Below are 15,431 nucleotides of genomic sequence, written 5' to 3' on the forward strand. Positions count from 1 at the left end.
TTGTCCGTCCGTCCGTCCGTACGTATGTCCTGAATTCGTGTTCGGCCAATAACTTTGTTATTTGAAGTTGGATTTTAAAACTATTTCACAGAAATGATCACCGTATTAAGACGACATGACGGGCGCAACATTTGGGTCGCCACCTTGGAGGTCAAGGTCACAGCATGACCTTGCAGCAAAATTGTGTCCGGTCCATAACTTTATTATTTGAAGTCGGATTTTAAAACTATTTCACAGAAATTATCACCATTTTGAGACGAACTGTCTCCACAACATTTAGATTGCTACTTTGAAGATGAAGGTCACAGCATGACCTTGCAGCAAAATCGTGTTCGGCCCATAACTTCGTTATTTGAAGTTGGATTTTAAAAATATTTCACAGAAATGATCACCATATTGAGAACGACATGTCTCCGCAACATTTGGGATGTTACCTTGAAGGTAAAGGACACAGCATGATCTTGCAGCAAAATCGTGTCCGGCCCATAACTTTGTTATTTGAAGTCGGATTTTACAACTGTTTCACATAAATGGTCACCATATTGAGACGATGTGTGCCCGCAACAATTTGGGTCGCTACCTTGAAGGTCAAGGTCACAGCATGACCTTGCAGCAAAATCGTGTCCGGCTCATAACTTTCTTATTTGAAGTCGGATTGTACAACTATTTCACAGAAATGATCACCATTGTTTTTACACTTTGAACTTTGTCTGTGACATAACTCTGACACTACAACAGGTATACCTTCCCGTGTCCAAAACCTATTCGGGGAGCATCACCCAGTTTAAGTGAATACTTGACCCCTATGTCTCAAACATCATCATGTCTAACATATTTATTCAAACTAACTTATTTTGAAATCCATTTCATGGATTTTTAAGTTATTTGGAATTAGTATGTTAAACATGATGATGTGTGGTACATAGAGGTCAAGTGTCCACTTCAAAGGTCAAAGTCACTCTAGTTTGTCAAACTTGACAATTGTGAATACTTTGTCTTCTTTTGTGCAAAGCTATGTCATCCAGGATGAACATTGTAATTAATTATGCATAAATGTGCTGCTTATTAAGATTATATGTAATGAGCAAAATTTAGTTTATCAACCCAAACATCAAGTTCATACTTGAATGTCAAAAGACATGATATGACAGCACATTGATAATCATTTCCAGTCCATGACTTTTTGCCGTTCTGAGTGACAGATGTTTAACAAAACAAACTTTGTTTAAGGATATGGTTCTTTAAAACAATATGTGCCCAGTGTGTAGCTCTAAGATAAGGGACAGTCTAGGACTTTTAAGGTTTGTAGTTTCATAAAAGTACATCGATAGTTAAATCAATCCTTTTTGCCATCCATGAATGGATTTTTAAATAACTAGGCCACGTCTGTGCCACATAAGGAAAACTTGTCACAATTAAAGTCCAGGTCACTAGTTTAAAATACGATGGTTATACAATGACAATATTAGAACAATATTTGTTATAATGTTTCAATAACAGTGAAACACTCTTTATGCCTTTAATGCAAGTAAAGGTCATGTTTTCTCTACTTGACCCTGCTTGGTGGGCAATTGTTTGTTTCCAAAAACAGTTCTTGTTTATTTGTCCCCTACTCGTTAACCGGAGGGGACATTAGGTTTACCCTCCATCCGTCTTTCCAATGCCACAAAACTGGATTTTGTGATAACATAAAAAGTACTGAAAATATTTTTATGAAACTTAAAATATGGCTAGATGGAGATAATAAACATCTATTTAGCTCAAGCTCACCAGAGTCGAAGGTTCAGGGTGAGATATTAGTATCAAAGGGGGATACTCCGGCGTCCTTTGTCATGCGTCAACAATCATCTTCTTCTCTGAAACTGATGGGCAAATTTACCTAAAATTTGGTCTGTAGCATCCTTGTGACAGTGACACTTAAAATTTGCTCAATCGGCCCCTTTTAAGGGTCAACAGAGCTAAAAAAGAAAAACCTTTAAACATCTACTACTAAATTAAATGGTGGATAATCACTTAAATTTTTCTGTAGCATTCTTAGTAGTCTTATATCAAATTTGCTCATTTTAATTTAATTGGCCCCTTTTAGGGATCTCTAGAGCTAAAAATAGAAAAACTTTTAGACATCTTCTTCTACAGAACTAATTGATGGATAATCACCAAACTTTGTCTGTAGCATTCTTGGGTAGTCTTTTATCATGTTTGCTCATATTAATTTGATTGGCCCCTTTTAGGGGCCGCTTAAACTAAATATAGAAATACCTTTAAATATCGCATTATACAGAACTAATTGATGGATGATAACCAAATTTTGTCTGTACCATTCTTAGGTAGTGTTTTATCAAGTTTGCTCATATCAATTTGATTGGCCCTTTTTAGGGGCCGTTAAAGCTAGAATAGAACAACCTTTGAACATCACCTCCTACTGAAATAATTGATGGATGATCACCAAATTTTGTCTGTAGCATTCTTAGCTAGTGTTTTATCAAGTTTTCTCATATTAATTTGATTGGCCACTTTAAGGGGCTGCTAAAGCTAAAATAGATAAACCTTTGAGCATCATTTCCTACTGAAATAATTGATGGATGATCACCAAATTTTGTCTGTAGCATTCTTAGGTAGTGTTTTATCAAGTTTGCTCATATTAATTTGATTGACTCCTTTAAGGGGCCTCTAAAGCTAAAAATAGAATACCTTTAAACATCTGCTTCTACAGAACTAATTGATAGATCATCACCAAGCTTTGTCTATAGTATTCTTAGGTAGTCTTTTATCAAGATAGCTCATATTAATTTTATTGGCCCCTTTTAGGGGCTGCTAAAGCTAAAAATAGAAATGCCTTCAAATATCTGCTTCTACAGCTCAACTAATTGATGGATGATCACCAAACTATATCTGTAGCTTTCATAAGTGGTCTTTTATCAAGCTTGCTTATATTAATTTGATTGGCCACTAAAGCTAAAAATAGAAAAATCTTTGAACATCATCTGCTACTGAAATAAATGATGGATAATCACCGAACTTTGTCTGTAGCATTCTTATATAGTCTTTTATCAAGTTTGCTCCATATAAATGTGATTGGCCCCTTTTAGGGGCAGCTTGCCCCTAAAGCTAAAAATGTGATTATCATATCCTACTAAAATACTTAATGGATTATCACCAAACTTTGTCTGTAGCATTCTTAGTGACTCTATTGTTATACCCCCGCACAACAAAGTTGTAAGGGGTGTAAACTGGAACCAGCTTGTCCGTCCGGCACTCCGGTTGTCCGTCGGTTTTTACTTGTCTGCCCAATAACTTAAGATTCCTTTGACCCACAGTCTTCATATTTGGCATGGAGGTGAGTCATGATTAGTAGATGACCCCTATTGATTTTGAGGTCACCAAGTCAAAGGTCAAGGTCACAGGGGCCTTGACTTCAAAAAGCTTGTCCGCCCAATAACTTAAGATTCCTTTGACCCACAGTCTTCATATTTGGCAAGGAGGTTAGTCATGATAAGTTAATGACCCCTGTTGATTTTGAGGTCACCAGGTCAAAGCTCAAGGTCACAGGGGCCTTGACTATAAAAAGCTTGTCCGCCCAATAACTTGAAATTCCTTTGACCCACAGTCTTCTTATTTGGCATGGAGGTTAGTCATGATTAGTAGATGACCCCTTTTGATTTTGAGGTCACTGCATCAAAGGTCAAGGTCACAGGGACTTTGACTTCAAAAAGTTTGTCTGCCCAATAACTTAAGAAACCTTTGATCCACAGTCTTCATATGTGGCATGGAGGTTAGTCATGATTAGAAAATGATCCCTATTGATTTTGAGGACACTGGGTCAAAGGTCAAGGTCACAAGGATTTTGATTAAAAAAGCTTGTCCGCCCAATAACTTAAGATTCCTTTGACCCACAGTCTTCATATTTGGCATGGAGGTTAATCATTACTAATAGGTGACCCCCATTGATTTTAAGGACACTGGGTCAAAGGTCAAGGTCACAGGGGCCTTGACTAAAAAAGTTTGTCCGCCCATTAACTTAAGTTTCCTTTGACCCACAGTCTTCATATTTGGCATGGAGGTTGATCATGACCATAAGGTGACCCCTATTGATTTTTAGGTCACTGGATCAAAGGTCAAGGTCACAGGGACCTTGACAAAAAAAACTTTTCCCCTCAATTGCTTAAGAATGCCTGTCCGCAGTGTATTGATTGTGACATTTTCTCATTTGAAGCATGTAGAATACATAACTGAGCAATGCACTGGCTTAGTAACCTCATAATTGGCAGGGAGGTTGTCCTTGAGCTCTAAATGGCCGCTGTTGATTCTGCGGGGGTATTCACGCCATGACAGTCGCAGCTCTAGTTTATTATGAAGGAAAAGGAAAAACAATCGGTGTTGTGAAAGAATGTTACTAGAGGGGCATGTTAAAGTTAAGCTGAACTTGCCGAAAGAGCTTGACTTGCCTTGCAGCAAGTTCATTTGAAAAATAATTTCCAACACTGAAAAGCAGTTGTTTCTGGTGAGCGACTCAGGGTCATGATGACCTCATGTTCCTCTTGTTGAAAAATTTGGTGGCTGTGACAACAAATAGACTTAAAATATCGCATATGTAACCAAAGAAAACTGTCTAAGCACAGGACTGATGGCTCTTGTTAATTTGTTGAATAAGAACTTGAAAATTTTAGATATAGCAGTAATAATTATATTTGATATTACCTCAGACTAACAGACGACTTGTAAATTGAAAGCAGACCTGTCCACTGGTTTACATGATATCATATTGAAATATTAATCAGTATAATATAATTATATGTAAGCCATCTGCAATATCAACAGCATGCAATTAGAGGCCTCTCTACTGCAGATAAGTATAGACAAGGTAACACGAAATAATGCATTTATATATTGTCATTTAATAGAAACCAAAACTGTTAATTATCATGTAAATATGTGTTTTGATAATTTAAAATGTTTTGTCATGATGTAATTTCAGACTTTCCTTGTGTCATTAGCGGTGACACAGTACTTCTGATAAACCCCCATCAATCTGAAAATAAAGTAAATGCTACACTAGAACTGTGTGCCCTTGAGGAATATGAGAAAGATGTACTAGATGTAGAAGCATTTTGGGTAGCATTAGATGATACATTTGGTCTTTGCAGACAATCTCTGCAAGAAAAAGGCTTCCAAGGTACCATATTTTGGTTCCCACTTCGTGAAAACCATTCCGATCTTTCAGAAACTTTGTACAATGAAAGTAAGGTTAAAAATCTATTTGATTCATTTGCATCAGATGCATCAAACATATTACTGTTTCTTAAAAATATTGAGAAAATATCATTGCGTACCAGGGACGAGGACGGAAAAATAAGTAAAACTCTCCAACTTGAGATTGAGGACAAAGATGGTGCTGTAAAGCGTTCCCGGCAAGCTTTTAAGGACCAAATTCTGAACCAAAATATATCTTCTGAATGTCCAGATATACATTCTACAATACACCTTGTATTACGCATGTTGTCTGGTGATACAGAGAAGCATCAGGAATGGCTGGTTGTGAACTACTTTGTAAATGAAAGTGCATCAGCTGGTTTCCGAAAATTGATACTAGATAAAAATCTAGGATACAGCCCATATGTTGGCATTGCAACACCTCTTAAAGAAATTGAAGATGACTTTGAGGGACATGTTTTTTGTTTCCTGCCGTTGCCAAAGGAAGGTGAGCGGTTGACTGGGTTACCTGTGCATGTAAATGGTTTCTTTGCACTCAGCCAAAACAGACACCATATGAAATGGGAGACCGAGGAACAAGAGGGAAAGCCAATAGATGACAAGTCAATTCTTTGGAACAAAGCCCTGATTGAGGAAGCCCTTCCAAAAGCTTATGAATTACTTGTCTTGGAAATTATAAATGTTTCCGTGAAGAATTCAAATGACGACATATCTATAAAGGCTGTATATAACACATTGCCAACGTGTAAATCATCACCAAGAAAAACTCACAAAAGATGGATGCAGTTAGAAAATAAACTTTATGAATATCTTGGTAAAAGAAAAATGTTATATGCAATGCACACAAGGGAATGGATCGACTTAAGCAGAGCATTCTTTGCAACATTTAGGACTATGTCAAGTAGTGAAGGTGATATTGCACTGCAGGAATCTGTCATGAGATGTTTCCAGAAAATAGGCGTCAAGTATGTTGATGTGCCATTTTCCTTGTTTGATACCTTGCAAGAGCATTTTCCATACATAAAAGATCTCACTCCAGAAACATTAGGTTTGCAACTGAAACAACAACAACAATATAAGGAATTGACACACAAGGACAAAATTAATATCTTAATCTATTTAGTAAGAAACAAGGAAAATTTTGCCATTCTTCAAGACATTGAGTTATTACCCCTGGCTTCTGACAAGTGGATAGAATTCGGGAAAGGTAGTCAGCCCATTTACCTTTGTTCTGATGCAGCTGTGAAGATGTTTCCAGGCCAAGAGAATAGAATGGTCATGGAATCAGCAAAACTTGGACCACAGCTTACAGAATTCATTGAAAAAATATGTAATTCAGGTAAAGTTACCCTTTATTATACATAGTATGTGTTATAAACATTGTAGTTTAAGCTGTTGACTTTAATCTACATCCCTGTTATTGCTGTGGTTAAATTCTGTTGGGATTTCTTTCATGTGAGGAAGCTATCCAGCTATCTTAAAGAACGTTGGTGATTCTTCTTAGGTGCCAGTTTGTGCCTGAAAGAATGCACACATGAAGCCTAGCTAGAAAGTCGCCATATGACCTTTACTGTGTTGGTGCGACTTCGAACAATAAAAAAGGAAAAAGAAAGGTTGAGTTTAGTGCTTTAAGGTATGACCTACCTAGTGAGCACTATATTTAGGATCTGAAATCGTAACAATAAAGGTCAGTTATATGCCAGCTGCATGCAAAATGTAAACAAAATTTTACAATACTGTTTACGAGTTACTGACACTAATCTGAATAAAAGATTGGATATAAGAATTGCTATATTAGAAAATAAGGGAACTCAAAATAATCTATAATAATATCAGTATGAACAACATTTTCCTAGAACAAATAAAAATATTCATGAAAAAGACTGAAGCAAAATTATTGTTCTTAAATATGTATTAAACTGATTCACTTTCCCATCAATTTTAAACATTTCTTTAATCATTATGTTTCCCAAAATTTTTGGGAGACATATCGTCTTTGCCTTCACTGTCCATCCCTCTACCCGGCTGTCCGTCCGGAAGCGTGTGTCCACATTAAGCTTGTCCAGCTTTCACAAGTCAAACTACTAGTGGGATTTCAACTAAACTGTACAGGCGTGATCATTCCTATCATAGATGTGATGCAAAAAATTGCAACAAGAGCTAAAAATAAAAAAAAATCTTGTTCGGCCTTCAAAGGTGAGATTCCTGGTGGAATTTCAACCAAACTGTACAAGAGTGGTCAGTACCATCCGTAGTTGTGCACATCGTCAGCAAGTCCCCCTTCGCTGCACAAAATAGCCGCCAGAGAAAACTTTTACTCTGCCTATAATCACAGGTCAAACTACTGGAGGGATTTTAAATAAATGTTACAGGAGTGATCAGTACCATATGTAGTTTTGCACATCACTGGCACGTTCAGTTTCACTTCACAAAATGGCCACCGGTGCTAACAATAGAAAACTCTTAGAAGACCTTCACAAGCCAAACTACTCGTGGGATTTCAACCAAACTTTACAGGAGTGATCAGTACTATCCATAGTTATGCACATTGCCAGCATGTTCCGCTTCATTGCACACAAATGCCGCAAGAGCTAAAAATACAAAAAATTTGTCCAGCCTTCACAGGTCAAACTACTTTAGGGATTCCAACCAAACTTTACAGGAGTTATCAGTACCTTTCATTGCTGTGCACATCGGCAGCACGTTCAGCTTTGCTGCGCTGCACAAAAGGCCGGGAAAGCTAAAAATAAAAAAATCTTGTCCGGCTTTCACAGATCAAACTACTGGTGGGATTTCAACCAAACTTTACAGGAGTGATCAGTACCATCCTAAGTTGTGGATATCTCTGGCATGTTCTGCTTTGCTGCACAGCATGGCTGCCACAGCTGTGAAAGAAATATCTTGGCTGGCTTTGACAGGTCAAACTATTGACGGGATTTCAACCAAACTTCACAGGAGTGAGCAGTACTTTCCTTAGTTGTGCATTTTGCCAGGATGTTTTACTTCGCTGCACTAAATGGCCGTCAGAGCTATAATAGAATAATCTTGTCCAGCTTTCACAGATAAAACTGCTTGTTAGATTTTTATGAAACTTCACAGGAGTAAAAAGTACCACCCCTTGTTTTCCATATAACAGGCATATTTTACTTTGCTGCACTAAATGGCCACCACAGCTGTAAATAGAAAACAATTGTCCAGCTTTCACAGGTCAGGCCACTGGGAGGATTATAATAAAACTTAACATGAGTGATCAATTACCATCCCTAGCTGTGAATATCGCTGACATGTTCTGCTTTGCTGCACAAAATGGCTACCAAAGCTAAAACATAGAAATATTCTGTCAGGGTAACACAGGTCAAACTGCTGGCGGTATTTCCTTCAAATTCTCAGGTGCCATCTGGGTGCCCTACATGGGTTTGTCTGGGGGTTGCGTCCTGTGAACGTTGCCTTTGCTTGTTGATTTTTATTCTTGTTTTTTTTTTTCAGTACCATCCCTAGTTGTGCAAATCACGGCATGTTCCGCTTTGCTGCACAAAATTGTCTTCAAAGCAATAAATAGAAAAATCTTGTCCAGCTTTCAAAGGTCAAGCTACCGGTATGATTGCAATGAAACTTTACATGTGTGACCATAAACAGTTTTGGGAGACATGTGTTTTTGTGACAAAAACCGTTCTCGTTTTTCCTGCCTTGTTTAAAAAAATCCCAGAAATTTGCCAAATTGAGAGGCTTTTTCAAAGTTTTTCTTAACTATATTGGTTGATCTTGTCAAATTTTTAAGTAGTTTTACCTTGTAGTTTTATTTTTTTTCTCCTATTGTGTGGCACGTAACTCTAAAAGTATTTGAGCTACAGTCAACACAATTTACAGGAATGTTGATCAGCAAGTGAAGTTGTGAACCTGGTGCATTGCTTGTTGATAAATTTAGTTTTGTCAGGGTAATTGCCCTTGACTTAGTAAATATTGGCAATTTTCAATTGAGTTGTGCATAGCTTTTCAAGTATTCGACCTGACCTAAAGTCAGTCAATAAACTTCACATGAAGGTTGGCCAGCATGTGTAGTTGTGTACCTGGGGGTTTGCATGTGGATTTATACAGCCTTTGTAGAGTTATTGCCCTTGACTTAGTTTCAACTTGTGTCTCAAGAAGCTCAAAAGTATGTGACCTAGATTCATGAAATTTTATCATCTGCAGTTGTGCACCTTGGGTTTTACATGTGGATTAATTCTGTTTTGTCAAAGTTTTTGCCCTTGACTTCAAAAAATTTACAACTTTCAACTTGTGTCACACAAAACTGAAAAAGTATTTGACATAGAATCATAAAACTTAAGATAGCCACTAGTGTTAACAAGATTTTTCTATTTTTAGCTCCTGTGACCTAATTTTTCATCCGAGATAACTCATGTTCGAACTCATCCAAGCAATTACCTAGGCAAGCATCCTGACAAAGTTTTATGATGTTTGAGGCAAAAATGTGACCACTTGAGTGTTTACGAACAAATGTGGACGGACGATGGACGACAGACATTCAACCACTAAATACGATTCCTACTCCACTCGACAAATATTTAAGAATGTCACACCAGCCCCGTGTACACAATATTAAAACAATACATTGCCTCATCATCATTCTAGTAATTGATCGGAAACAATTTTACATTTTCAGTTACAAAGACCTTCGACCTAAGAGTCCAAAACGCAGTCCAAAAGCTAGACCTACAAATTAGCTTACTACGTACACCATTTTTGACTTTAGTGTCAAGAAACTATTTTTCTATATTCAGTTAAATTGACCTTGACCCTCGGTGGTCAAACTAAAACTACCACTGTCATGGGGTGAATACCCCAGTATACCGCTTTGTCAGAATCAACAGTGGTCATTTAGAGCTTAAAGACAACCTCATTACCAAATATGAAGACTGTTGACCAAAGCATTTTTAAGCAATTGAGTGGACAAGCTTTTTAATCATAAGGCCCCTGTGACCTAGACTTTTGACTCAGTGACCTCAAAATCAATAGGGATCCCCAAATAGTCATGGCCAACATCCATGCCAAATATGAAGACTGTCGGTCAAGTGATTCTTAAGTTACTGGGCGGAAAAGCGTTTTGAAGTCAAGGCTCCTGTGACATTGATCTTTGACCCAGTAACCTCTTGAACAACATGGGTCATCTTATAATCATGACTAACCTCCATGCTAAATATGAAGACTCTGTGTCAAAGTATTCTTAATTTATTTGGTAGACAAGGACAAATTGATGGACAACCTGATTCAAGTATACCCCCTTACAACTTTGTTGTACAGGGATATAAAAACATTCCAGAACAAGGTCTTTACTAAAGCTTGCTTTATACCTAGTTTGATTACGATAAATTATTCATGACTATAGAATTTATCCTCTATTTAAGCATCTGGTGGCCATTTTGTTTAGCTTACCCTAACAATTTAAGCCATTCTGGTGCAGGATTAAGCTGATGAGTAAATGTCATTTAAACATTTAATATTTACAACTCAATCAAACCGAGCCTACAACATTTTCAATTTTGCCGTGTTGGGCTTTTTTAAGGGATTCTGTTTTTTTCTATGAATTATATGAGCAATTTTAGTATAGGACAAGCAATTAAGGAGATTGTCATTTGCAGCTTAATTCTAATTTTAGCTCTGGCTTCAACAAACCGGAACCATATGAGTAGTTATTGGAAAACTCACAAACTACCTTTTAATTACTGTTGTACATGTTTACAAGAGGTTTATAACAGGGCCGAAATGGCCCTACATCGGTCACCTGAGAAACACTGTTCAAAAATATATTATTATAATCAAGTGAGCTAACAAGTCTCACTGCATAAAACAAGAACCATATTTGGAAAAAGACAGAAGACCCCCAAGTAGGGCCCAGTAGAAGAAACATGATATTTTACATGTATCAAAGGCATGCTAACTATTAAAAGAGAGAAGCATGAATAAAGAGAACAGATACTTTTTCATAATGAGCCAAATTATTTCAAAAAGGATCTACGAATAAATGACAAAAATATGGCTGGACACAACCATCAATGTACTATCTTTTTTATTTAATGGTAATATTTCACTTTTAAACTGTAAACCTGGCATTTGCGTGTGACAAGTTTATCTACTGTGACACAAAAGTATGACTAGTTATTTAAAATACAATAATGAATGGCCGAATTGATGACTGGATATAACCATCGAAGTATTTTTATGAAAATAAAAACCAGCATGAACTTTATCTTAAAGCTACAAACAAAAAAACTTACTGATGCCAAGTCATTACATAATCTGTCACTGAATGACATGGACTGGTCATGACTATTAATGAACAATCATATCATGATTTTTGAAATTCAAGTATAAACGTGACATTTGGGCTGCTGAGCATAATTTTGTTAATTATACATTTCAATAAACAGCATATTTATGCATATTTATTCTAAAGTCAATCCATGAATGACAAAGCTAAGCAAAAAAGAAGACACTATAATCACAATCATCATACATCATATAACCTTGACCTTTAAATTGTTCATTACATATCATCACCACGTCTTACACGGTTCTGCCAAATTATTCAAAATCCATCCAAGAATGTCAGAATTGATGACATTGATGAATTGATAAAATCTTCAATGCACTTTTATAAAAAAATAATATCATGACTTTGGAATACAAATGAGACATTGACCTTGAGGTAGAGACCCAATTCATGAGTGCAACTCATCGTTATTATGAGAACACATTGATGCATAATTATTTTAAAGCCATCCATCAATGACAGAAGTGCTGATCAAACAAGAAATTTAGTGCATTTTTATTAAAAACCTTGGGCTTTAGACCTAGATCTAGCACATGACAAATTGTCTTGATATGTTAAAAATTTATAAATTCATCCATAAATGACAAAGTTATTGACAAGACATGGTTCTGACAGATTGACGAACAGACGCTTCAAAACTATGACTGCCCATTTTGTTTTCGGGGGTATAAACAAAGGTCAACTGATATCAAAATTCAAATGTGGCTCACCTGAGAAACACTATTTTACAATTGTACAAGTCATATAATACTCGGATCACCTCAGAAAGTATGTCACTAAGTAAAAAAAACAGGTTGAGCAATATCAGAGCAATAACAAAGTTCAAATCGTCATCTGTAACAGTAGGTATAGTCCAAATTTCATAGATACGTAGGTCACTGGGTCAAAATCTAAGGTCAACAGTTATCAAAGTTCAAAAAAGTATCTTAAATTGTGGTTGCATTTCAAATTCCAAAGTTGTAGCTCTCAATATTAAATATGATAATAGATTGCATTTGTAAAACAAGAGCCAATAGGATTTAAATAAAAATCCTTTTTTATTTTGATATGTCTGTCGAGTCACATACGTTTGAATAATTTCCATAAATAAATGGCAAAGTTAAGAAAATGTAAGCAAAATTCAATAATCTGACCTTGTCAGTCGATGTAAAGGTCAAGGTCATATCTTAATTATTAAAAATATCTGTTTGGTCACAAGTGTTGTTTTGTCAATGTAAGAATCAAATCCGAACTTAATTAACACAAGAGCGATCAGTGATCACATGTGTCACCAAATGCATAATTAACACACGAGCGATCAGTGATCACATGTGTCACCAAATGTTTAATTAACACAATAGCGATCAGTGATCACATGTGTCACCAAATACATGTTGCAGCTTTTGTTTAGCAGGAGACATTAAAATCATTAACAAAGGAAAAGTGTTTTTATTCAAGAGTCATTACTCAGCCAAAAATCATTCAACTGGAAAACTAATAAAGTACTCTACCTATGAATCAATCCTGTAAAGTTTCATTGAAATTGCAGTAGTGGTATAAGAGGATTAGTCTGGGCAATTTTAAAAATAACAAGATTGCATTTCTGAAAAAAAAATTATGCCATCTTATCAATACAACACTAAATAAAAGAAACAGAAGTAGATTTTCTGTTTGTTTTTATACAATTGAAGTTTCCCATAATGCAGGAGTGTCCATTTCAAATGAAAGACAGAAAGACCATGTGCAGATGTTTCTATTTCAGATACAAAGGTCACAGTATAATAATTGATTCAAAATACAAGTATTCTTACTTGATAAAAATGGAAAGTCAATGGTTGCAATTATGGTCACTGGTTGCTATGGGAAATCAATGGTTGTCATGCAAAGGCAATGGTTGATACGGAAAGGCACTGGTTGCTATGGAAAGGCACTGGTTGCTAAAGAGGTCAGTAAGCTAAGCATTTAAGCAAAGTGCAAATCCAAAGAATGTGGGAGACATGAAACCCAGGCTCAAACATGGGTCTTTAAGTGCAACCTCGAACTTAAGCCCAAATGGCTGACTCATGCCTTCTGCCAATCGCCTCAGTGAGCTAACCACTTGAGCAAATTTTCTTGGAATGTGATCTTGATCTTGAGCCAAAAAGGCTGACTAATGCCTTCTGAGCATCGTCTCAGTAAGCAAAATATTTAAGCCACGTTTCATAAAGATATGGAGTGGACATGAAACGCAGGCTCAAAAAAGTGGGACCTAGACCTCAAGCCAAAATGACTGATTCTTGCCTTCTGCATATTGTCTCAGTAGGCAAAATAAATGAGGCAAGTTTCTTGAAAGTCATTCACAAAATATTGGAGATATATTGAATGGACACGAAAACATTACAGACAGACGGAAACACTGGCGGACAAAGGGCATTCCTAGAACTCTCTTCCCCTTGCTGTTGGTGATTAACTTACATATCAAATATCAGAGTTGTGGTGTAAGAGAAAGATTTTCCTTTGTTTTTGATGGGAACCAGAGTTATGACTAGAATGGAGTTCTTTGAAATTTTTTGAAAAAGCTTAATACCAGCAACAATTCTGTTCAGTTTAAATAACATATGTAAAAATCAAAAAGGAACATTTTCTAATCATGACTAACCGTCAACCCAAACTACCGACCTATAGACACATGGTGTTATTTAGAAGATGACTTTTGATTGTTAACTTTATGTATAAATGAAAACATCAATCACCCACTACAAAAACCATAGTCGGGCCAATTATGACCAATGAACACTATAGTTTTAAAACTCTTGGTACACTAGGGTCAACTAGACAATGTTTCATGTCAGATATCAAAGCTAAAGCTTAAAGGATTGTAGAGAAGAAGGTTTTTGAAAGTTTTAATGTATACATGTATTAACAATATCAATATTCCACAGAGCAGGATCCCACAACCTAAGCAGAGGTCCACAAGATGAAGCTTCAAGTTAAATGTAAGCTTTAGCTCTTGTCTTTCAAAGGAAGATAGAATGTTTTACTTCATATACATGTACAAATAAAGAAGGCACTTCACACCCACCAAAATTTGAAAAACCTTTGTAAAGAACCAAAGTTGACGTTTCGTACAAATATCTAAGCACTAGCACTTTTAGAAAACAAAATTTTACTATAAACATAAAGAAAACCCAAGACCATCCAAAGAGCGGCCAAATTTAGACCCTACCGATATAATTTGAATTATCTTGATAAAGGCTGTGTAATGCTTGGCAAATTGCCAAACGATACATTTCGCAACAGAAGAGTCATACATAAACTGGTTTGCAAAACATCTGTAATTATCATTGACTAATGTATAAAATGATGAAATAGTTATATGAAGTCTTTTGTCTCCCTATCAATTACTATGAAATACACGACTCACACGCTTATAGATATTATACTAATCTACACAAATGTAAGATTTTGAATTATCCAGCAAGACTAAAATCTTCAATAACAGTCAATTTCATCTTTATGACTTTTTGTTGTTGCAAATCTATGTACTTAACAAGATATGTTTGTAAAACATGTATGTCCCCTATCCTATCAGCAGACAATTAGTCATGTGACCAGATTATTGCGACTGACTTTTGACCTAGTGACCAAACAAAGGGCAATAACTAAAATTATGAAGGCTAAATGTATCACTCTTATGCACTGCGCACTTCCTGAATGAGATACATCCACCTATGAAGTTTCATGTTGATATCTCAAAGGCTTTTTTTTACTTATGCTCTGGACAGAAATTAAGCATGTAAAAAAAACAAAGGGCAATAACTGAAAAAAATGCAGGGTAGGTTATCTTCCTTTTGCACTGCACTCCTCCTCAATGAAATCTAGTTTCAAGTTAATACCTCTAACAGTTTTTGAGATAAGCTCCTGACAAAAT

At 36.1% G+C, this 15,431-nt stretch overlaps 1 pseudogene; it reads left to right on the plus strand.

Moving 5' to 3' along the window:
- Positions 1 to 15,431, plus strand: part of LOC132759905 (sacsin-like) — a 54,446-nt pseudogene that overhangs the window by 18,347 nt on the left and 20,668 nt on the right.

This window comes from Ruditapes philippinarum, unplaced genomic scaffold, assembly GCF_026571515.1.
Source record: "Ruditapes philippinarum isolate M1 unplaced genomic scaffold, ASM2657151v2 ctg2444_1_1_1_1, whole genome shotgun sequence".
In the NCBI taxonomy this organism is placed as follows: Eukaryota; Metazoa; Mollusca; class Bivalvia; order Venerida; family Veneridae; genus Ruditapes; species Ruditapes philippinarum.